At 43.4% G+C, this 25,907-nt stretch overlaps 1 long non-coding RNA gene across 1 annotated transcript; it reads left to right on the top strand.

Annotated features, from left to right (window-relative positions):
- Window positions 1–12,006: 12,006 nt before the first annotated feature.
- On the top strand, window positions 12,007–25,181 carry LOC125300065. The gene is made up of 6 exons (XR_007194506.1): window positions 12,007–12,133; window positions 12,541–12,609; window positions 16,833–16,907; window positions 23,897–24,013; window positions 24,141–24,323; window positions 24,690–25,181. It is a non-coding gene; the product is annotated as an uncharacterized LOC125300065 (long non-coding RNA).
- The last annotated feature ends 726 nt before the right edge of the window (window positions 25,182–25,907 follow it).

Raw genomic sequence — 25,907 nt, 5'->3', positions numbered from 1 at the left:
CTCGTGAATGTGTCTCCATGCTAGTGTTCCGCGCTTTGGTTATTGTCTATATGGGTAGTCATCTGTCATATATAATTCCTGAACAAACATCGTATGATTTATTGCTTAGTAGCAAAATGGTCAAATTAATTCATGCAAAGACTAATATTATTATTGAAATAAAAGTCTAACTCCATTAAAAAAAAAAATCCTAAAATTTATTTGAATGTTTACCAAGACTTTGACTTTTCCAAGAATACACGCCTCGGTGTTTCCTTTGGAGAAAGTCACGAGCAGGTGACTGGAGCCGTCTGGCCAATTTTAGGTAACAGATTTAATATGAGCGACTGCTTTTTTTTTGTTGTTCTCTTTGGCAACAATAAGTGAAGCGTTCCACAGCGGTGTGGTCATCCAGGGGCAGAGCGGAGCGGTCCGGTACCTGGGGTTTGGTGCTGCGCTGCCGTAACTAAAGCCTGGATGTGCCGGGGCGGAGAGAGGAGAGTCTGTTTACTTACTGTCTGACTCCACGCACTATTAAGCACGCTGGCATGGCCAGCTGCATGCAGGGGACAGTCTGGAGTCAGCGAGACCGCTCAGCACCTGTTTGTTTTGGCTCGGTCCGGTATCGCCTCGGCCGGGTCGGTCGGCTCTCAGGCGGCCGTCAGCCAGGTGAAGCTGTGGAGCGCCGAGACCCACGTCTCCCTCGGCAACCGCTGACCGCTGCCAAAATCAACTCCCGGGCTTCTCTTCCACGCCCCCCTCCCCTCACTCTGCCTCTCCTCCTGACACGCATGCTGGAGGAGTTACCACGGAGACGCACCGCGCAGCGGGATGGGGGCGGAATGGAGAGGCAGAGGAAATGTTCCGATCGGGCCGGTCCAGCCCGGGTCTTAACTCACTACGCTGCAGCACCGCTAAAAATACAGCAGGACATCAGAGAGAGCAGCGTACCATGTAGACATTAAATCTGGGAACATGGAAAATAAAAACCAGGGGAATAGCTGTGAGATGTATTTCTAGCAATATGAGCGCGTTAGCCACAGCCTACATTTTTGACACTTCAGACAAATGACATTCCCAATATTGACTCTTATCCTGATAAACGCCCACCAGCGGCACAGCCTGGAGCTGTCTGCTTTTAGCCTCTAAACAAGCACACTGATTGATGTTGTGCCTGTTATTTTCTGACATCGATGTGTGTGTGTGTGTGTGTGTGTGTGTATCTGTGTGTGAGAGAGAGAGAGACTCTTTATCATTTTACTCTCCTGACTGTAATGCCATCCAGTTCCATTCAATTATATAATCAGCTTACAGCGTGGCCGTGCGGCTAGCCCACACATCGGCGCTGATGACCTGACACACACAGGAGGCTCTCTGGCTCTGTGTCTCCTCCAGCGGCCGCACCTCTCCTGGATTAGCAGCGCGGCTACTTGAATGCAGCTGCCGTCTCCGGCTGTCTAATCTCCTGGAGTGCTGATCGAGAGCCCATTTGAAATCAGTAAATATAGCCTTCGCATAAGGCATTCAACACATTGACCCAAATCAGTAAATATAGCCTTCGCATAAGGCATTCAACACATTGACCCAAATCAGTAAATATAGCCTTCGCATAAGGCCTCCAACATGTTGACCCAAATCAATGAAGTTTCTTTTGTTTATATTTTTGTTTGTTTTTCCCTCTCCAATTTTCCCTTAGTCCCCCTGGTGTACCCTTGAGCAGAAAGGCCCTCTCATTCAGCACACTCTGTCTGTTAAAACTCTCAAGGCTGTAAGTAAGTAAGTATTTTTCTCAAGGCTGTGCTCCCAAAGTGAGTTGAGTGTGGAATCACAGTCCAACGCAGTTTGGCTTGAGATATGAATATGATACATAAACACAGCCCTTGCACACATAACCGGATCCTTTTGTATTCTGCTTCAATTAATTTTTAGCTTGTGCCTCATCATTCATATTCACATAAAGCAAACAAAAAAAAAACTCACCCTCACAACATTTTTTTTATACTTTTTTTTTTACTTAAAAAAGATTTGTTAGTATATTGCACTGATATTTTTCTCCCTTTTTGGAGGGAGGGCAACATAATTATCTAGGGCAGAACATTAAGAGCGAGCAGCTCAAAAGACGGCAGGTATCGTTGCGGAGGCTTGGCAGCGAGGTCTGGCTGTGAGAGGCTGCTGTGTGTGCTGCCTCCTCAGCTGCCTTGTAGCTCTCTCCACTGGGAGCGCGCCGCTTTGAAGATGACAAATCATGGCTTTGTTCAGCTAAGTTCCCTGCGTCTCTTTCATCCCGGTCCCTGGTGCACCTCCAGTGGTGCCAGTCACGTCCCTCTCCCTCGACTCGCCTCTCCACACATAAAACACCTCATGAACGAGAGCAACCGGGAACGTATGTCTGTGTTACAGAGATGTCACAGCACACAGCTAATGCAGTAGTTTAGGTATCCATCATATAGAGTTTACATGTCCACCATACAGCCATCCTACCATGGATATGTCATCCTTCTTCTGATAGGTCATCCTATGTCTGGATACATTTCTGTTTGTCTACAAATACATTGTTGTTATTATGACCTGGAGCAGTGATTTTTTGTGTTTATCTTAATTATTGTATTTATGATGTGCCCTGTGTTCAGGGAAATTCAGAAAAAAAATGACCAGGTCCTCAAAGTTTTCAAACATTATGACAAATGATCTCATAGTCTTTTGTAATGTGGTTTATAACAGAGATGCCTTTTAGAAGTGATTGTAATAAGCATGTAATAAAAACAAATGGCGCAGGCTGAAAAGATACAGGGCATGACATGGACAGGCCAGACGTGTGTGTGTGTCTGTGTTTGTGTCTGAAGTAAGTGATGCAGTCATAGTATGGCAGCCATGATGAAATTGACCTCTCCCTCTCTGGCTTAGAATGTGAGAACATCAACAGAGACATCTGTGAAGTTGTTATTAGCATTAGCAGAATTAGCATGTCCTGCAGAAAGACTAATTTACCAATAGCCTCCTGTGGGTTGCAGCTAGTGAAGCTATAATGTGCTGGAGATGGAGTATACTCATTCCCGAGTTTTACAGCGTGGCATGGGCAGGTACTTACTGTCTGGAAACTCTCTGGAATGAAGACAAACATTCTGCTTCTTGCCTGTTGAGACATTAAAGCTTCAATCATGAGGACGGTATTTGTAAGCACTAAACATTGATATTGAAAGTAGCGATATTGTAGTTGTGCACTGGAACCATGCTATTCATCAGAGCCACTGCAAGTAACTGTGTGACAACACACTTAACCAGGGATGTGTAATACCATACAAGCATATGTTTTGCTCTTGCTTTTGTCCTCTCTCTCTCTCTCTCCCTCCCTCTCTTTCTCCCTCTCTCTCCTGCATTTCCAGCACACTAACAAACATTGTTCAATCACTGCAGGTCATGTCCTTCATGCATTCCTAAACTCTTTTTTATTACTTTTCAAGTTTTAATGCATTCATTGATTTTTCTGAATCTACCACAGGGCATTTGGAGAGTAATGAATATGTGTCTGTTTTTTATCAACTGTAGCTCGGCGTTCATAAAGAGCTTTATATTTCTGTGGAGATGGTTTTTGTCAAAACCTGCAGCTCATTTCTCCACATCTCACAATGTATTACTTCACCTTAATATGCTGTTTCTGTGGCTGTTTTTTAATACAGAGCTTTTTCTGGCCAAAGTGTACACAAATATGTATACATCTGTAAGTACACCTGATAATGAAAGTAATTTCACTCTGTAAATGTGAAAAAAATATGACTGACTTGACTGTCTTTGTTTTATTGGTAACAGATAACAGATAGCCTCTCAATGCTTACTTTATGGGCTGTCTTAAAAGTGTTAAAGTTCATGAGTTGAAGGAAATTGTTTGTGTTGTTGTGATAAATGTTTGTGGATCCCAATAAATCAACAAAAACATAGTGAAGTGGGGAGAGGGAAATATGGGGAGACACAGAGATGATTTGAGAGCGTAAGTGTATGAGAGAGAGAGAGATGAAGAGAGAGAGCTATGATTTGAGAGACATTACACAAGAGAAAGAAAGAGAGACAGAGGAAGAGAGAGATAGAGAGGAACAGAGATAGAGAAAAGAGAGAGAGGAAGAGAGAGTTAGAGAAAGTGAGAGACAGGAAGAGAGAGAGAGAGAGCGAGAGATGATGGAAGCAGACGGAAATTGAGAGGCAGTGGGCAGGTTTGTGAGCGGGCTGACAGGGCCTGGAGCTTGACTAACAGGCCTGTTTTGACAGGTGTCAGATGGTCTGTATTACCGTTTTCTACACGCTTCTGGCCCCTGGGACCCGCGATCACATCCCGGAGACCCGCGACGGCCCGAGGCTACAGCAGGAGCTGCTCACGCATCCAGCAGGCTGCAGGAGGAGGAAGGGTGGTGGAGGAGGAGGCAGAGGGAGAGGAGGGAGGGAGAGGAGCTGGGGAGGAGGGAGGGAGGGGGAGAGGAGAGGCAGGAGGAGAGGAGCTGAGGGGAGGGAGGAGGAGGGAGGGAGGAGAGGAGAGGGAGGAGCAGGGGAGAGGAGCAGTGGAGGAGGGAGAGCAGAGGGAGGGAGGAGAGGGGAGAGGGAGGGAGGAGAGAGGGAGAGAAAGAAGAGGAGGCAGGGAGGAAAGGAGCAGTGGAGAGGGAGAGGAGAGGGAGGAGAGAGAAGAAGGAGGGAGAGGGAGGGGCAGTGGAGAGGAGGCAGGGAGGAGGAGGGAGAGGAGGAGAGGAGGGAGAGGAGAGGAGGGAGAGGAGCAGTGGAGAGGAGAGCAGAGGAGAGGAGAGGAGAGGAGAGGAGCAGGAGAGGAGAGCAGAGGAGAGGAGAGGAGAGGAGAGAAGAGGAGAGGGAGGAGAGGAGCAGTGGAGAGCAGAGGAGAGGGAGAGGAGAGGAGGAGCAGAGAGGAGAGGAGGAGGAGGCAGAGGGAGAGGAGAGGAGAGAAGAGGAGAGGAGAGGGAGAGAAGAGGGAGAGGGGAGGGGAGCAGTGAGAGAGGGGAGAGAGAGAGGACAGAGAGAGAGCAGAGGAGACAGAGAGAGATTCTAGAACTCTGCTTGACAAATGGCAGCAAGAAAAATGAGCTCCTGAAACTACAATTTTTTTTGCCAGAAAAAGTTTGTTATACTTTACTCAAAGTGTAATAGTTTTATTGGGAAGTTGAATAGAAACAACAGAGGCGGCAAACTGTCAAGGTAAGACCTCTGAGTCAATTTTCAAAAGCCAAAAATCATCAAGAAATCAAACCTACAAGAAGCTAATTGTTGCTAATTGTTGGAAGAGTTAGCCAAACCGCCACTTAATGACATCATAATGGATGCTGGATTAGAAGAAAACATGGCTAAGGCTGAGGCATTTTTTCAAAATGAAGATGAGTTGGAAATATCTTATCCCAACACTGTAAAACAGCCAAAGAAAAGAAAAGAATGAAAGAAAACATCATGAGAGAACATCCAGAAGCACTGATCTCCGATTACATAGGACTGGATGACAACAAGGTCCTGTGTAACCTCCTGTTCTTCAAAATCACCCCACAGTATGGCATACCACCCTCTGCACTGTCTGGAAATGTGTGAGAAAAGGAGGCATCAGCAGAAGGAAGACAGATTACACTAGAGGGGCAAAGGACTTTAAGGTGACAGTTAACCTGTATCATAATGGGACTGTAATGGTACAAGGAACTGAAGCAAGTCTCGTTCAATTTCAGAGCAAATTTAAAGAACTCAAAGAAAAAGCTCTGAATATCAAAAAAGACCAGGTGGTGGAGACTATTACTATTACATCAGGAGCTGAGACTAACTCAAATAGCCAACATGTACATAACCCCCCATTACATGTCCTCCCAGTAATACAGGCCCCAAGACACTCTCCTCTGACACCACAAAAATGAGAGATGTGATAGTTCAACTTTGAACAGGACTACATCATGTTCAAAGAGGAAACCGCTCTCAGCTTAGAACAACTTCAAGACCAAATCATCCACCCTGACAGGAACATGGTGCAACAACTTTGCTCGGCAGTAAAGGCAGCTGGAGGAGGCCAACCAAGAGTTGCGGCAGGAGGTGAGGTCTCTGAAGGAAGAGAGCTGTTGAGGATGGCACGGCACAGAGAGAATCCAAGGGATCATACCCGGAAAGCAGGAACAGTGAGCCATCAGTCAAAAAATCCCATCTTGTCTGAAAGTGCCACAATCTCTGTCAATGTGCCTGTAGCTCCAGCTTCACCTCATGACCAACCTCCCAAACCCCAGCAACGCACCTGCCAAAGCAGACCACCCTCCCTCTTCAGCAAACATCAGTCAGGGACAACAAGGGACAAAGTCTCAAAGCAAGGAAAAGGATGACATCATCATCCTGTGCGAATTTAATGGGAATCATTTGAACCCCAGACGACTTTTCCTAGAAGACAAGTCAAGAAGTTTTGGTGTCCAAATCGACACACACAGCTAAGGACATAATACAAAAAGGCTTACTCAATAATCCATCTCACATAATTATCCATACAGGGACTAATGACATTAAAGACAGGAGAACTGATGTGGCAGAAGCCTTTAATCAGCACCATCCAAATTGCCACACAAAACATCCAGATGCAAAGGTAATCATCTCATCTATACTTCCACGACGGGATATTCCTGTAAGTGTTACTGAAAGAATCAACGGCAAAGTTGTGTCCTTCTGTGCTGATATACCCAACGTAAAGGTTGCACACCATACAGACATTACCATTAGACATTTATATGACAATGTCCACATACATAAGGAGGGCATGAAAATATTTGCTAAAAAAACTCAAAGACACAGCATTAAATAGAGTGAGAATACCATGCTCTGAAAGCAGCAGGCCAAACATCATCAAAGACAGCCAAAACCAGTTGAGACGATAGGCCTACCTATGCAGCAGCCGCCTCTAACAAAGGTACTTGTAGAGATCTCACTCAGATAACAACAATGCTTCAACTTATATATGATAGTCTCTTGCATTAGTGAAAAAAAAACTTTGTATGAATATTCATTTTGTAAATGTGAAAAGACATAGGACTTTGTGTATGTGTAAGTGTGTGTGTGTGTGTGTGTGCACAATTACTTTTATTCTTTTTCATTTTCTTTTCTTTAATAACCTGCAGTTTTGTTTTTGTTTTCCTTTCTTTCTTTTTTATTATATATTGGAGGGGGGTTTATTATATATGTGGAGGGGGTATGAGAGTATTATATATGTGGAGGGGGGTATGAGGGGTATGAGAGTATTATATATGGAGGGGGGTATGAGAGTATTATATATGTGGAGGGGGGTATGAGGGGTATGAGAGTATTATATATGTGGAGGGGGTATTATATATATGGGGTATAGAGGGGTATTATATATATGGGAGGGGGTTTATTATATATGTGGGTTTTAAGTGTGTAGACTACTCAGACATACAGTATTCTTATGTTTGCCTATAGACATAATCATTACCTATCTGCACAGAAATATCAATATGCATGGTTGGAGAGTGTGGGGGAGGGATGGGGAGGGGGTATGAGTGTCTGAGTGTGTAAATATGTGTATAGAAACTTAAAAATGTCTACTTGTCAGTCTATCTAATTGTATACTATATTTCTGTCTTGTGCATAACATTCATAATCAACATTGCATACCTGTTTGTTTGTGTGTGTGTGTGTGTGTGTGTGTGTGTGTATGTATCTGTGTGTCTGTGTTTCTGTGCATGTGTGTGCAAGTGGGTGTGTATGTATGTTAGAATATGTCTCGCGCCTGTCTTGTGTGAACTTAAAGCATGTATGTATTTGTCTGTGTCTCTGTGTTGAGTGTTCACAAGTCTGTTTGTCTTAGAGATATAATTTACCTACCTATAGGATATTTATCTCTCTGTAGGTTTAGTCATTTATCTGGTAAAAATAATACTTTACCAGTGTCTCAATTGGATCATTATTGCACTTGAGTATACAAACATTCTTATTTCTGGCAAACTACACCATTATAATGACATTTCTTAAAATCATTTGTTATAATGTTCAAGGAATGCACTCTTCTTCTTTCGAGAGAAAATCAGAGATAGCGATTTTGTAAATGCTGTAAATAATTCAGATATATTCATAGCACTGGAAACGTGGAGTAAAAATGGACAGGGAAATTATTCATTACCTTCCTACAGAGATATAAATGTATAAACAAATATAAACATCCCAATATAAAATGCGGCAGGAACTCAGGGGGAATTGTTGTTTGGTTTAAAGAAGCCATTAATAAATACATACATGTAGTAAGAAAAGGATCATCACACATATGGTTGAAACTATCAAAAGAACTCACAAACTCAACACAGGACACTTATTTATGTGCCATATACATTCCTCCTCTTGAATCTCCATATTACAGTGAAAACATAGTTGAAACGTTAAAATCTGACATCATTGAACTCCAGTCATTTGGGAAGATTCTAATTTTGGGACACCTTAATGCAAGAGTAGGAACCGATTTAGATTACATTGACATATCTGGATATAAACATGTTTCTTCACTAGAACAAAACATCAATATAAGTAGTCACAGGAACAATTTTGATAACATCATCAATAGACATAGCAAGGAGGTGTTACAACTTTGCAAATCTCTTGGTCTGTTTATTGTTAATGGCAGAACAAGGGGGACTCTCTGGGTAAATTCACTTATTGCTCACCCTGGGCAGCAGTGTGGTGGATTATGCTATAACAGATTTAGATCACAACCAAATAAATTATTTCACAGTAATGCCACAGTTGCCTCTGTCAGATCACTGCCACATTATAATTAGCTTAAAGAAAAATTCCAGTATAGAACATCAAAAACCTATGAGTACACTACACCCACTTCCAGTTCAATACAAATGGAGCGATGACAGACTAGAGCAATACACATCCCAGTCAAATTGCATTGAGGTCCGAAAACATGATCTACTCCTTCCTGTTCACCAAATTTAAAAAAGTCTGAAGATAACATCAATGTAGCCACCAAAACATTAACAACAATATTTTCCACAATAGCCAAAATCTTTAAAAAGACAAGGAATAGTTAATAGCAAGAAAAACAAAAAAGAAATGGTTTGACAAAGACTGTCTATTACTAAGAAAAGAATTACGATCTTATTCAAACCAAAAACACAGAGAACCAGCAAATCAGGAACTTCAAATAAAATATCATAACACCCTACAAAAATACAAATCACTTCTAAAACGCAAAAAAGCCAATCACATACATAACCAGTTAGTAGAAATTGATGATGTGTTAGATCAAAACACTTTTGGGACCTGTGGAAAAACCTTAACAACCCCAAAAAGAAAAATTGTATCCCAATAGCAAATGGAAAAACATGGGTTGACCATTTTGAAAATGTATACAAAAAGAGATGAACTAAACCTGGCACAACAAAAACTAACAAACCATTTAAAAACACTTGAAAAAAAAACACAAAAGATAAATTAAATGAATTAGACTCAGCTATAACATTATCTGAATTGAACACTAAAATAAAAAAAACTGAAAAATAGAAAATCATACGGCACTGATGGAATTTATAATGAAATGTTGAAACATAGCACCCCCAAAAATTAAACAAGTAATCCTGAAACTATTTAATTTAATATTATCCTCAGGCCACTTTTCCTGACCAATGGAAAATTAGTCAGATCACCCCCATATACAAAAATGGTGACAAATTTAACCCAAACAATTATAGAGGCATATCACAAGGCAGCAATTTAGGTAAATTATTCTGTAGTATAATCAATAACCGAATTTCAAACTTAATAAAAAAAAAATATATTAATTAAGCCCCTCTCAAATTGGTTTCATACAAAAAATAGAACAACAGATCATATTTATACTTTACAGACACTGATACAAGAAAACGTTACAAAGGTCAAAAACGGTAAAATATATGGATGCTTTGTGGATTTCAGCAAAGCCTTCGACTCTGTTTTGGCCTGAAGGTCTCTTGCTAAAACTACTTGATTGTGAAATTGGTGGTAAAACATATAACATCATTAAAGACATGTATGAAAACATCAAATGTTGTGTAAAAATAAATAACAAACAAACTGATTACTTTCCTCAAACAAAAGGAGTGAGGCAGGGCTGTTGCCTGAGTCCTACATTATTTAACATTTATATCAATGAATTAGCTAATAAAATTCAAAATTCATCCTCGCCTGGTCTCAATCTTTTGGGAAAAGAAATCAAATGCCTGCTTTTATGAGATGATCTTCTCCTGCTATTGTCAACGGCACAGGGACTACAAGAGAGCCTTTCTCTTTTGAACGAATATAGCATAACTTGGGCCCTTCCAATCAATATGGAAAAAACAAAAATAATGACTTTCCAAAAAAAACATTCGAACATAAATAAATATAATTTTACCATTGGCGGAAAACAACTAGAACAAGTAAGAAAATACAACTACTTAGGACTGACCATTTCTTCATCAGGGCAATTTGATAACGCAATCAAAGACCTATCCGAAAAACACATAAAACATACTACATGTTAAGAAAATCTCTATTTCAATATAATCCTTCCATCAAATTATGGAAAAAGATCTTTGATTCCTTAGTAAAGCCAATATTACTATCACGGGAGCGAAATTTGGGGTATAAAATATAAAGACAATTTCAAACATGGGACAAAAGCCAAACCAAATTATTACATTTGGAAATTCTGTAAAAATATTCTAGGTTTAAACAGATGTGCACCTAATCTAGGCTGCAGAGCTGAGCTTGGAAGATTTCCCCTCCTTGTAGAAATACAAAAAGAGCAACCAAATTCTGGCATCATCTTCAGACTAGCAATTCAGAGCAATATCACCACACTGCTGCCCAGCTGAGGAGTGAACACCCAGAGAGTGACCCCTTAAACTTCATAATACAAAAACACAACCTGAAAAACTGCAGCTCAAGTATTGTTTCAGTAGCAAAGAAGTAGAGAACACAGCAAAACAAAACTACATTAACACATGGAAATGCAAAATCGAACAAGTAAATAAGCTACACTGCTACAGAACTATTCAATTGATTACAAATTGGCACCATATTTAAATGAAATTAAAAACCATCGTCATAGAAAACTCCTGTCAAAGTATCGACTGAGTGATCATTCCCTTGCAATAGAAAAGGGTAGACACCGCCAAACCTGGATAGCTCATTGAAGATCGAATATGTAAATTCTGTAATAATGGAGTAGTAGAGGACTAATGCCACTTCCTCACAGAATGTCCCAATTATCAACACTTAAGAGCTATATTCTACCCACAAATTGAAATCACTTGTCCCGGCTTTATGACTGCCACCAATGAACAAAACTACAATTCCTCCTGGGAGAAATAGATAAATGTGCCCACTTAGCCTACCAATATTTACAGTCCTGACACATTTTAAGAGAAAACTTCACATAGAAAAAAGTGCATACAGTATATAGTTTTGTTAAATAGTTTTATATAGACTATTGTATAAGTTTCCTTTAAATTTAGATTTAAGAATGCATGTTTAAGTTTTCTTTAAACATGGATTTAGTTACTATTTTTTTTTTAAATATAAGTTTTCTTTCTTTTAGTTTAGATAAGTTTCCTTTCTTTGACCCCCCTTAAAACAAATATTGTATATGTTTGTATTGTCATGTTACTGCTTTGGCAACACTATTTTCTGAGTCATGCCAATAAAGCACATTTGAATTTGAATTTGAATTTGAGAAGAGGAGAGAAGAGGAGAGGAGAGGAGGGAGAGGAGAGAGGAGAGAGGAGAGGAGGAGGAGGAGGGAGGGAGGGAGAGGAGAGGAGAGGAGAGAAGAGGAGGGAGAGGAGGAGGAGAGGGAGAGGAGAGGAGAGGAGAGAAGAGGAGAGGAGAGGCAGGAGCACTGGCACAGCGTAGCAGAGAGGAGAGGAGGGAGAGAGGAGAGCAGAGGAGAGGAGAGGAGGGAGAGGAGAGGAGAGGAGGAGAGGAGAGCAGAGGGAGAGCAGAGGAGAGGAGAGCAGAGCAGAGGAGAGGAGAGGAGAGGAGGGAGAGGAGAGGAGAGGAGAGGAGGAGCACTGGCACAGCAGAGATGAGAGGAGAGCAGGGGAATGCTGTTCCAGCAGCCTCTGCACCAGGAAGTGGAAGGAATGATGCAGAGCCCACCGAGGGCACCCCAAGAGTGAGTGTGTGTGTGTGTGTGTGGGGTTGGGGATTCTCTCTCTTAAACTGTTGCCAACAGACAGAGACGGAGGTTTAAAAGTTGAAAGTTCAAATAAGACTAGTAAGCACATGCTAACTCCAATCTCAGCAAAAGTGTGTATCAAGCTATACAGCAGATGCCTGAAAGTGGCAGGAAGAAGCCTATCAGCTGTCATAATAATATGGAGAGGAGGGGTTATCTATCAAAGACACATTTAAAGCAGACAGCGGCGTATAGATTATGCATCTAGGCTGATGCTGATAGATTATTCTAAGGATAAAAAAGTCTGATATTCCATATATTGCTACCATAGAAAATATCTGTATAACCAAATAGCCTGGATGAACCCAGATAGACCTGTTGGCCAATTATAATTTGCTCTGCAGGTCCGCCTGGAGACCTCCCCACTGGAGCTGATTTCCAAATCACCAAGACGATGATGACAGAGCAGCACAGTAAGCAGTGCTGATGAAGTCAGTGTTAAACTAGAACCTTTGTTTACAAGAAAGATATATTTACTGTACTTCCGAAAAGCTTTGGTAAGAGTTAAATGTACCAATTTCAGTTTAATTTCACTGCTGGTTACACCACTTGAAATCTGGAAGTGAATGAAAGCTCCACAGACGTTTCTTGATCTAAATAAAGATTTGAGAAGCGGTCTGGTGCTAGCCATGCTAACCACCAATATGAGCTAATGGAGAATCACTTGCTTAGTTTCCTATCATCACTATGCATTTAGATTTTATTCCTATCGTTTTTTTAATTTCAGCCATAAAGTAAAAGTCCATTACAGCAACAGACTGTGGACTTCCAAATCAAAGTGTTCATCTCTAATCCCACGGCCTCTTATCTCTCACACATGTGGTCCGTGGCCCGACAACTAAGGCTGGAGCTGATCCAGAACGAATGCATTGTGTTCAGTGTATTAAGCGCCACCATCAAATTCTGGGAAGCTGGACAGCTGGCTGCGTAGATCCCGGCTTCCTCACTGGTGGCAGGGCTAGAGACCCTCCCACACGCAGCCAGAAAGAAGAGCTTTGTTTGGCACCAACTGGCTCGAACTCAGTGGCGTGGTGATCTACGGTGGCCTGTAGGTGTCACAACCAGTCCCCAGTTACAGAGCGATTGCACAGTCATCTAGAAACACTGTGAGAAGTATTGGGTAGGAGGTTTTGACACCTACTGAGGAAATCACTCCAGAAACGCATTTATGCTGCTCACACTTTGTCACATTTTATGCCAAGTATTTGCCTGCAGTGGTTTAAATGAAGCAAAGAAATATGCTGGGGTGTATATCTCAAATATGCTAGGATGTGTATCTCAAATATGCTACGGTGTGTATCTCAAATATGCTACTGTGTGTATCTCAAATATGCTAGGGTGTACAGTATATCTCAAATATGCTAGGGTGTATAGCTCAAGGTCCATTTGTATGCTTTAGCATCATCTTATGCATCTTAGGCCTGACAGCTGTCAATCACAGAGTATAGGAGCTCCTGAGAGAGCACAGGTCCTGTTCTGTAGGGGATCTGTGAGGTCTGAGTCGGACCAGAACCACAGGTTTCCCAGGAGCTACTGGGTCGATCAGGACTACGGGTTTCCCAAGACCACGGGTTTCCCAGGGGCTACTGGGTCAATCAGGACCACGTGCTCCAGGGGAGTTGTTCATTGGGCTGTGGCTCCTCTGACCCCCAGCTGGATGGGGATGTGTGTGTGTGTGTGTGTGTGTGAGAGAGCGGAGAGGGCAGGTGGGGGCCAGTACAAGCCCTCTCTACCTGCGTGTGCCCCTTGGTCATTTTACTAGCAGCACAAGTGCTCTTTTCAGTGTGGCTGCAGCCCAGCTTCCCCCGAGCCCTTTATAGGAGAAGGGCTTTTTTACAGCTCATTTATGGGGTGTCCTGCGTTTCTGCAGCACCGCCAGTGATTTAGGTGATATGCTTGGAATAACAGTTTGGCAGGGCACAAGGCAGCTTGGGTTTTACTGTGCCCTTACTTAAATACAAATAAAAATAAAAAGATGTCAACGAGTAGGCAAGCAAAACATACATGCATTTCATGAGACCTTTTAAGCTGCAGGTCTCTCCCTCTCTCTCTCTCTTTCTCTTTTCCTTCTCTGTCTCTCTCTTTCCTTGACCCCACACCATACTATGGCATTCTACTCACACAGCTTTCCAATTGCGCACAGAGAGAGCTGGTCAGAAAGTCAGGCTTGCTCACAGCGGGCTTGGCCTTGTGGAATATGGAAAATGACCGAGTGCCTCTGGGACAGAGAAGGCCGCGGGTGAGAATTTATCGCCGCCCTGGTGCGCGGGACCCTGCACTGTTCCTGTGGTCTCACGCTGTCTCCGACGTCCAAGCATAATACCCCCACACACACACACACACACACACTCCTGCCCGCTCTCTTCTCTCCCAGTCAGATCGGTTAAATCACAGGGCGCTGTGCTGTTTCATATCACTTTTAAATTATCATGATTTAACGGTTTTCTGTGTGTGTTAGTGTGTGAGTGTGTGTTAGTGTGTGAGTGTGTGTGTGTGTGTGATTTGCCAGTTTTGAAATGCATTTATGCATCTGAAAAGGTTTTTTTTTCCATTAGCATAATCAAATAACTGAGGTAAATTCGGTTTTAAAGCCATTACATTGTTAAATGCTGTAATGAATTTGATGAGTCGATTATTGAATTAGCCATAAGCCGTACATGACACGAGCAAAGCCCCTTTTAACAGACACATCTGGGGGCTTGGGGGTCCAGGACTCATCTGGGGGCTTGGGGGTCCAGGACGACTCCAGCATTGCCTCACTCCGTCCACAGTATTTGGAATGCTGGAGATTCATTCTATGTGCTTTACCTTGTTGTCCTTAACAAATTAGAAGCGGTGGAGGGGTAATTTGTAGCAGAGCTTCGAATGACTCGCTGGAAGCATTAAATAGGCTGCTTGGCCGGCGTCCAGGGCCCATTCTGCCCGGCCCTTTGTCATTGTGAGTGTGGGTTTTATAGTGTTTAAAGATGCCTTGGGTTTTTACTGATATCTCATTTCCCCCTGCCCGCCTAATGAGTGGCAGAGAGAGAGGGGCCCGCTTGCTCTGGGAAGGGAAATTATTGTGGTGGTGTTACACAAGCACTATAAACACAAAAGCTTCCCTGAGCATGTGTGTGTGTGTGTGTGTGTGTGTGTGTGTGTGTTTGTGTGCTTTTTTTCAAATGCAGCAGTGACCTAAAACTAACTATGGTATAACAAGTATTTATTGTTGAGAGGAGAGGTCAATGAAGTGTATATGTAAGTGTTGCAGCGGCAGAGGGGGAATGGCTTCACCATATGGCAGGAATGAGGGTTTGAGCACTCCGAGGAGAAACCTCAGCATACCAACATTCTACAGTACGTAATGACACATTAGTAGCATTTTCTATACTGTACATTCATGTACAACACATTAAGTCCGCTTAATATATACAGTATACATATTTTCTTAATTTCTTCTTTTTGAAGATTATATTGAATTAATATTGTCAAAGCAACAGATGGAAGTAAATGTATTAAATAAACATAGAGAGTGACCAAACTTCACTTAAAATGACTTGTGACATTTTGAAAATGTCAAATCATTGATTGTCTTTTATTACTGGTTCATTTAATTATCAAGCCATTATCATTATGATTGGATATATATTTAAAAAGACTGTGGAAAATAAAATTGCGTTGAACTGAAATGTAATTGTCCTGCTATTTTAGTTCATCGCTAGAGTGAATGGAACAGGTGGAGAGATCCCATCTCATGAAGATCCTATTATGGGATGCAGGACTAAAGCCTGTTAGGGTGCTCGCCGTGATCTGTTTGGGTTGGCCAGACAGATAAGCATCATCTGACTGGATTACATCCATGATTGGATGGAGCTGTTAGCTATATCACCCAGATGATACATGCTAAACCGTTTAGCATATGAAATTACCAACTATATGGCAATTATTCACCTGTACTTCAGAGATCAGCTTTTTTATATAATTACATATCTGGACTCTAGTGTGTGATGGATCTAAAATAGGAAAGAATTACACAGCCATTTATTAACGAATCTCAAATGCAAAAATGAAAATAAATAAATAAATAATAACTGCTACAACTATAAATTGGAATCAGATTTTATACACAGAGTATGTTCACACATACCAAAAATTTGCTTCAAGCGGTTGGTGCCACCCTTGCAAAACAGTTAATAAACAATGACAGTATAGTCCAAATACAGTATATGGTACAAAACATAAGATTATGTATTTAAGCAAAAAGCTAAAAAGCTAACAGTAACATTTTAAGATGCCAATGCCAAATCAACTTATGTCAAATAAAATGTACTTAAAATGTACTCACAAGGCACTTAAAAAAAAAACACCAAACTCACCAAAGTGTCGAACAGAGACAAGGAGATGCTCTCAGAGCTGAACTGCAACATGGGAATTTTTCACGCATGTCTGGAGAGATTTGGTGCTGCGGGGGTGATCTGAGAGCAGGAGATGTGTAGGTGTATACGTGTGTGTGTGTGTGTGTGTGTGTGTGTGAGCGGTGCTGATCTGAGAGCTGGAGATGTGTAGGTGTGTACCCATGTGTGTGTGTGTGTGTGTGAGCGGCGCTGATCTGAGAGAGGGAGCCCTCCTGGTCTAATTCGGCTCTTATGGTTCCCAGATGGCTCAGGAGAGACTTGACCTCGGCCCTTGGAGATGCCACTGATGGCGGATTGCTTTCTTAGAGCAGCGTAAGGTAAGAGCCACGCCTGACCCGGAGTAGCACGCCAGAGGAGAGTAATTTAGCAGTGGGAGCACGCACACACACACACACACACACACACACACACACACACACACACACATACACACACACACACACACACACACATACACACACACACACACACACACACACACACACACACACACACACACACACACATACACACACACACACTGATGTGGATACACACACACACACTGATGTGGAGAACCGGCTACTCACTAATGTAACTTAAGCTCCACAACTGACCCTGTCTCCTGCCATAATACGGGGCAGTTTAAACTAATGGAAGCTCAAAAACCACTCGCTCCCTCTCTCTCTCTCACACACACACACACGCACACTTGCTCTCTCTTTCTCACACACACACACACTCATATCCCCAGACACACACACACAAACGCACTCACACACACAATCACGGGTACACATCTACAGATCTATATAGTATGATTGCCAGCTATGACCATGCGTTAATAAGGTGATTAAAGTGATGATTTATCCAGCGTGTTGGTCTATAGGAGCTTGGGTCCAGTATTTATCTAGTGTGTTGGTCTATAGGAGCTTGGCTATAGGAGCTTGGGTCCAGTATTTATCCAGTGTGTTGGTCTATAGGAGCTTGGGTCCAGTATTTATCCAGTGTGTTGGTCTATAGGAGCTGGGGTCCAGTATTTATCCAGTGTGTTGGTCTATAGGAGCTGGGGTCCAGTATTTATCCAGTGTGTTGGTCTATAGGAGCTGGGGTCCACAGGGGCTCCATGCTGGTAAAGCTCCCCTGCGGTGCTGACCAATCGACTTGGTCTTTTCTTTCTCTCCACACTGCATGCCAAGGCACAGTCCGATTGCTGATGAGGTCACTCCGTCCTGCTTCTGTCCTGATAGTGGGGTTTGGTCAAAAGCCCTGTATGAGGTCCCAGTGTCAGTTTATAGATGCCGGATAAACTGGCTGTTGAAATGTTCATGTTCAGAGACAGATCACGCAGAAATGTTCTGGCATCCTTGTGTCCTTCAACTCTCTCATCGATCTCAGGACGACCGTCTGGACTAACAGTGGTGATGAAAGGCAGATAGCACTGGAGGAGATGTGACAAACATCTGCTATCGGCGTGATGCATCCATCTTGAGATCCTCTGCGTCTGATACAGTTTATTATTAATGTGTGCACTCCTGTGGGTCTGTCCAAGTCTCATACACTAACCGGCTTTCTACACACACACACACACACACACACACACAGTCTTCAAGAAAACAGTGTTGTCATTGCAATGAAAAAAAAAGTAGAAATTACTGATCATTTCCAAGACTCTTACAGGCTACTCAGTTCACAGTTTCCTAGTTGGAATTTCCAACGCAATGATAATTCCCACACAATCACACACTCAAACACACACCAAAGTTCCTACAAAAATATTTTGTATTAAAACATAGGCAAACTATAAACATAAAGGCAACTATTTCACTTTAAAAGCTATTTTTTTACACTTCTTCACCACACACACACACAACACACACACACACACACACACACACACACGAGGGACCACCGTAGTGCGGAGCTGGAGCCTTCATAGTATTTCAAATAACCCACAAGACATGTGCATGGAGAAAGCACGTCCAGTGTGTGTGTGTGTGTGTGTGTGTGTGTGTGTGTGTGTGTGTGTGTGTGTGTGTGTGTGCGTCCAGTGCAAAACTCCACCAGATGCTTTCATCGCCTCTCCTGCACAAAAGCCTGGGATAACACACGAGCAGCCCTGCTCTTGGAGGACCAAATGTCTGGGCACAAATGGGGAGGGTCAGTTTCTCCTGTGTGTGTGCATTCTGCTGTTTCCTGCATCGCCAAACCCTGGGTCAGTGTGTTATTGTAGGAAACCAATCCCTCTGCTGCCCCACTTGTCAGCTGTGGCTTCATTGTGTGTGTGTGTGTGTGTGTGTGTGTCATGTTTGGGCTGTGTTGTGGTTGGATTCTTATCAAAAGAGAGACAAGCACAGTGAGAAAGATGGATTACACCATCTGCATATTTCTTACACATTCCCGTACTTCTGAACCCCCCCCATCCAATCAAGTCACTGAGGAGAAATCAAAGGCTCTCAGTCCCTCTCTCTCTCTCTCTCTCTCTGTCTCTCTTCTCTCTCTCTCTCTCTCTCTCTCTCTCTCTCTCTCTCTCTCTCTTTCTCTCGGAATCCTAAAAGAGGTGGTGTAAGGGATGGAAAGAAAGGGACTGTGTTTGTTATAACATATTTACGGAGAAAAACCACACACATAATATGGCAACATGACAAATATCTAGAGTATATGTATATAGAGTTTGTGGAGTATGTTCTGAACTACGGACTTATAAGTGTACTTACAGACACATCATGTGAGTTCTCTGTCTCTCATTGTGTGAATGTGTGTGTGTGAGAGAGTATGTTTGTGTGTGTGTTTCTCTGTATATGTATGTGTGCATGTTTCTCTGTTAGAGAGAGTGAGAGAGAGAAAGAAATAATGTGTGTGTGTGCGTGTGTGTGTGTGTGTGTGTGAGCATGCATTTAAGTTAGTAGAGACTGAGAACGCAAATCTAAACTGTTACACTGAGCGTGAGTCCAAGTGGTTCCCGCTGTCGTCCCAGCAGATGTAACCTTGTTGTTTTAATTAGACGCCATGGTCTAGAATCTGGCGTCTGGGGAAGCAGGAGTTTCGCCTCGTGAAAACTGGAGCGCTGTGGCGCTCTGCGGTGTGTAGCGCAGCAACTGAAGTCATGTCGGTGCATTTGGTAGTGGGAAAGCAGTAAACAAAATTCCTGGGGCATGACCTCTCTGATGCCCTGTTGTAGTTCTCTGATTTATCTTCTATAGGCCTTTGGTCTCATAAAATGCATCCTGTTTTGGAGAGGAAAATGAATTCTTCCTTATAAACTAATAACATAATTTTACCATGGACAGGAAAGCAACCATATGACTGAAAACGTTGAAATGAGGAATGTGACCAAGCCTTGGAGCAGCTGTGGTGTCTAAAACAGTTCACATGACGGTGTGGTCGAAACTGACTGGACGCCATCATCATGCAGGTGTGCTCCCGGCTCAGGAAGTCAGTGGAGCGGGCCGGTCCTCTGTCAGTCAGAGCTGATCATGGCGCTTGCTGTACAGCTTCAGGTCGTGTGTGTGACAACAGTAACTCAGAGGGTTTTATGACGGCGTTCGTAAACGTGCAAACGCAGGGGAGGTGAGGCGGGTCAGAAGCGCGCTTCTGTTTTCATGGAAACACACACACACACACGCACATGCTTTCATGGAAACACACCTGCAATTTATGGATTGGGGTTTTTCCAGCTGAGAGTGATAAATCATGCTCTGCGATAACAACCTCCATCCAACGCAATCTCGCCTTAATCACCTCCTCCTCGTCCCTAACGCTCAGGAAGGACGGCCTTCAGGGCCCCTGCTGGCTTCACCTCGTAAAGGAGGCCGTGGAGAGAGGGAAGGAGTGAGAGAGGGAAGGAGTGAGAGAGGGAGGGAGCGAGAGAAGGAGGGAGCGAGAGAAGGAGGGAAAGAGAGAGGAAGACGGAGGGAGAGAGAGAACCTCACCCAGCTTTTGTGAGAGTGAGAACGTGAGACAGAAAGAGAGTGAGAGAGACTGTGTGAGGGAGGGAAAGAGGCTGTGTGTGTGTGTGTATGTGTGTGTGTGTGTCCCTGTTAGGCCTTTTCCACCAAGAGAGAACCGGCTCCGTCCTGGTTCACACTCCAGATGTTGAACTGTTCGGAGGAAATGACCAATCAGTTCGGAACCTGACAGGTTGGTTCGTACACTAGCCGGCTCCTAGAATTACTTGTGGGTGTGTCATTTGACAGGTTGATGACCCATCCTTGGTTCTGTTCAAAACTGGTGCAAATGCAGGATAGTTCACTAGATAGCCCTGAGGTTCCAAAAATTCTGAACGGAACCGGTTCAAGACCCAGTTCTCTGTTGGTCGAAAAAAAAACAAAATACAGAAAACAGAAAACAGACACAGTCAGCACAAAAGAGCCATTTTGTGAGTAAACATGTGAAAGGTCATGAGGAAGACCAACAGTATCAGCCGTGTGTGTGGAAGAAGATCAGTAGTATTAGCCGTGTGTGTGTGTGTGGAGGAATATCAGTAGTATTAGCCGTGTGTGTGTGTGGAGGAAGATCAGCAGTATTATGTGTGTGTGTGTGTGTAGGAAAATGATCCCGCAAAGTATTGTACCGCAAGTGTGGAGGGAAATATCAGTAGCAGCATTAGCGCGAGGAGGAGTGAAGAAGTGATGAGGAAGATCAGTAGTATTAGCATGCGTGTGATGGGAAGATCAGCAGTATTAGCGCGGAGTGTGGAGGAAGATCAGTAGTATTAGCCATGTGTGTGTGGAGGAAGATCCCAAGAAGCATTGAATGCGGGGAGTGTGGAGGAAATGATCCCGCAGTGATTAGCCATGTGTGTGTGGAGGAAGATCAGTAGTATTAGCCGTGAGTGTGGAGGAAGATCAGTAGTATTAGCTGTGTGTGTGGAGGAAGATCAGCTGCAGTATTAGCCGTGTGTGTGTGGGTGGGGAGATCAGCCGCAGTATTAAATGCGGTGTGCGTGAGGAAGATCAGCAGCATTATTAGCCGGTGTGTGTGTGTGTGGAGGAAATGCGGCTGCACATTACGGTGCGTGTGTGGGAGGAAGACCGTGCAGTATCGCGGTGTGTGTGTGGAGGAAGATCAGCAGTATAAGCCGTGTGTGTGTGGAGGAGATCAGCTGCAGTATTAGCCGCGTGTGTGTGGAGGGAGATCAGCTGCAGTATTAGCCGCGTGTGTGTGGAGGAAGATCGGCAGTATTAGCCGTGTGTGTGTGTGTGGAGGAAGATCAGCAGTATTAGCCGTGTGTGTGTGTGTGGAGGAAGATCGGCAGTATTAGCCGTGTGTGTGTGGAGCGCTGGAACAGGCCACCCAGCTCAGGCCGTGCTGTAGGAGAGCTGCTTCTGTCCTGGGGATGATTTGCTGGTGTGGTGAAGGCTTTATGAATCTCCTCTGATGGTTTGTCTAGCCCCTTTGACTTGTGTGATTTGTTTTTGAGGTTTTTCTGCATAAAAAGGCTTCATCTTGAATCATGAGCTGACATTTCATATTTTTCATCGTCTTTTCAAGTGGCTCAAAATGCAAACGCTGGAGAAATCATATGTTAAAATGAACTTTTGAATAGTAGACTTTGTCTTTGTCTTTAACTGAAAGCTTGCAGTGGACTCTCTCAGTTTGGCACCCCTTCTGCTCTATCAACATGTGCCACATGTTGTGACAGATTCAATAGTTCACCAAATGTCTACACTTATCTACAACACATTTCTACCCTTGTGGGCTTATTTGAATCTCAGATTTACACTAAAACAATGGCATTATATACAGTGGGCCGCCGTGCGGATGTGAGCATTTCCCATTTAAAAGCCTAGCCTGCCCTAACCCTAGCAGTTATGAATGCACCATTACTTATACTATTAGCATGGTCTGCACAAGACACTCAACAAAAGTATAGGCCTACTGTTAGCTGTGGCAAACATCCATTTCTGCATTTATTATCTGCCAAGCAGAAACATTTACGGACAGAATTGTTTGTGTCTGTGTGTAAGCACACCCAAGGAGTTTTAGGAAGAGCTGCCATATACCAGACACTATGGAGGAAGAGTCATACACCAGACACTATATGGAGGAAGAGTCAGACACCAGACACTATGGAGGAAGAGCTGCCTACACCAGACACTATGGAGGAAGAGTCAGACACCAGACACTATGGAGGAAGAGCTGCCTACACCAGACACTATGGAGGAAGAGCTGCCTACACCAGACACTATGGAGGAAGATGTCAAAAAGAAATAAACATTGTAATGAGGATTGATTATAATAAGTGGATCCTCTATGTTAGCATCTCGTTGCTAACATCTGTTTTCATTAAAGTCATTAATGTGGTTAGAAATGTGCAAATGACAAGGGGGGTCCAGTTTGTTATGTATGAGTACAGTGTCTGTGTCTTTAGCCTTTTAACAAATACCATGGCTGACACCAGTCCAGAACAGAATTCCATGTCCAGAACAGAATACCATGGCTGACACCAGTCCAGAACAGAATTCCATGGCTGACACCAGTCCAGAACAGAATTCCATGACTGTTTAGACCTCCTCCTTCCCACGCGACCTTGACCTTGAACATGCGAGGGCCACTTTTCCCTGTCTGCTACCCTGGAATGACACAGGGCCAGACCCCGGGGTGATTTGATTGGGCGTTTTATTCATGACAGCGGTCCTGGAACAGCCTCCAGAATTAATCTGTCTCAATGTCAAACAACTGACATCATACAGTTGAACCTATTGGCCAGAGAGTTATGACCATCTATGCACTGAGAGATTAAAATGAACATGTCCAGATATACACAAATAAAATAAACACACACATGCACACACACACACACACACACATATAGACACAAACAAATAGAAACTAAAACACAATGCATTAAAACACACAACTTGTAGTTCTCTCATGTGTAAATATGCATTATACAGCATTGTACTGTACTGTACTGCACTGCATTATACTGCATTGTACTGTGCCGGACCGTTTGCAATGTCTAATGGAAGATTACAGCAGCACAGAGCACTCAGAAACACACAGAAATCCCTGCATTTAAGACATTATGCCATATAATTACATAATACTATAATATAATATAATATAATAATATAATTCTTCTCCAGGAACTGCTGGGTAAATGCTTGGCACCCCTAAGATCACTGGTGTGTGTGTGTGTGTGTGTGTGTACACAACGCGCTATGTATGCGGTGTGTGTGTGTGCATGTAAAATGCTTGGCACCCACTAAGCTGTGTGTGTGTGTGTGTAAATGCTTGGCACCCCTAAGCTCACTGATGTGTGTGCGTGTGTGTGTGTGTATGTGTGTGTCTGTGTGTGCGTGTAAATGCTTGGCACCCTAAGCTCACTGATGTGTGTTACGAGGCCGTGTGGTGACCAGGCTTGTGGTCAGCGCGTTGTTTCCGGGCTCTGCAGTGCAGAACAAAGGCAGACCCACAGCTCTGGATAATGCATTCAAGGGTGAGGAGGATTTCATCTGTGTGTGCCCCAACCGTGTGTGTGTGTGTGTGTGTGTGTGTGTGTGTGTGTGTGTGTGTGTGAGCTCTCTCTTCCCCACATTGATAGCATTCTGCACTTTTCCTTTCAGTGGTTGCTTGCTGATTTGGGGAAATGTGTTTTGCACATGTGCAGAAGAGACGAACATGCTACCACACGGCCAGGAGTCATCAGAGGGAGGAGATCTAAGGGATGCCACAGCGCTGAGGATGGTGTCGGGACATTATCTAAAACAACCCATCCAACACAACTCAGTCCTATTACAGAGCTAAGAGTGTGTGTGTGTGTGTGTGTGTGTGTGTGTGTGTGTGTGTGTGTGTGTGTGTGTGTGTGTGTGTGTGTGTCGCGCGTTTGTGTGTGTGTGTGTTTGTGTGTGTGTGTTTTTGTAAGTGCGTATGTGTGTGTGTGTTTTTGTAAGTGAGTGTGTGTGTGTGTGTGTGTGTGTGTGTGTGTGTGTGTGTGTTTGAAAGTGTGTGTGTGTGTTGGGGGGTAATTTGAAACCATGTGGTGCATCAGGGTGACCTTTTTTCAATCTGCCCACTTCTAGCCACTTCCTGTTGTATGAGTCAGCGAAGGGTTTTTTTTAACTTTAAGCCAACAGAATGTTTGCAGCTGATCAAATCTGTTTTGTCAATTGCAGGACCACATCAAGCCAGGGCAATCCTCTCGCTCGCAGTAGGAAATTCTTCAACGCAGAACATGAAAACTCCATGAGCCAAAAGGAATATTTTTGGAGGATGATTTCTTTGGCGGAGGCCTCCAGCTTTTGAAGTCCCCGCGCCTGCCTGGATTATGTGATAATTGCTATTTACAGACCCATTTTAAAGGCTATAGAATCATTTCTCAAATTGTCGTGCCGCTGGTGGTAGACTGAGTTTTTGAAGGCATGACGATCTTGAAAAAGCAAGAAATTGGGAAATGTGGAGACACAGCAAAAAGGTTTGAGAGAATTCTGAAGGGGAATGTACAAGCCAATAGTTTCCACAAAGACAAAATAGCCATTTTGAAATACCACTGACATGGAGATGGCTAACCAGCATAAAAGCACATTTGCATGATGACTTGTCGTGCTTGTTCGTCTTTTAGCAATGCAATCATCTGCAAGTATTTGGGGGGAAACATTGTAGCTCGAGAGACAATATGATCTCACTTGGTGTTTTCCCACTGCAACAAATTAATCAGAAACGTCTTCAACAGCCTTTTCTTCCCAAAGCTAAGGAACAACACACACTGTCGCTTCCTAACGAATCTTAAACATCCATGATGTGCAGACTAGAGGAGTTCTGTCAGGGTGAAGAGATGTCCTCAATACGACGTTAACCAAATCAATTGGATCATTCCCTCATGTCCACTCCGCACAGCCATAAAACAATGAGATCATCACATTTGCTTTGTCACACATAGTGTCCCCACTTGAGCATTTCTCTCCTAAATGAGATCATCACATTTGCTTTGTCACACATAGTGTCCCCACTCAAGAATTTCTCTCCTAAATGCTCAATAAGAAGTTGGTTTTCTTCCCAAGCACTTGAGGATTAAATCCTGAGCTTCTCTAAAGAGCCTCCTATCAAATTACAGATCCGATCCAACACCCCCCCCCCCACACACACACCCACACACACACACACACCCACACACACACACGCCCCCCTGATCCCTCTAATGCTGACGTGACATTTAGCAGAGACAGTGTACAGCTCATATCAATGAGTGTGTGTGTGTGGGGAGGGGAGGGGGGGGGGGTTCTGGGGGGGTTTGGCGTTGATCAGGCTGTGGCAGCAGTTTGTGAGGATAGACCCCAGAAGCAAACGCAGGGGAAAGCAAACACTGATTGCTAGCCGGATGCATTTCAAATGCC

The sequence above is a fragment of the Alosa alosa genome, chromosome 9 (genome assembly GCF_017589495.1).
Source record: "Alosa alosa isolate M-15738 ecotype Scorff River chromosome 9, AALO_Geno_1.1, whole genome shotgun sequence".
Lineage (NCBI taxonomy): Eukaryota > Metazoa > Chordata > Actinopteri > Clupeiformes > Clupeidae > Alosa > Alosa alosa.
This window is presented reverse-complemented; position numbering and strand designations above follow the sequence as displayed.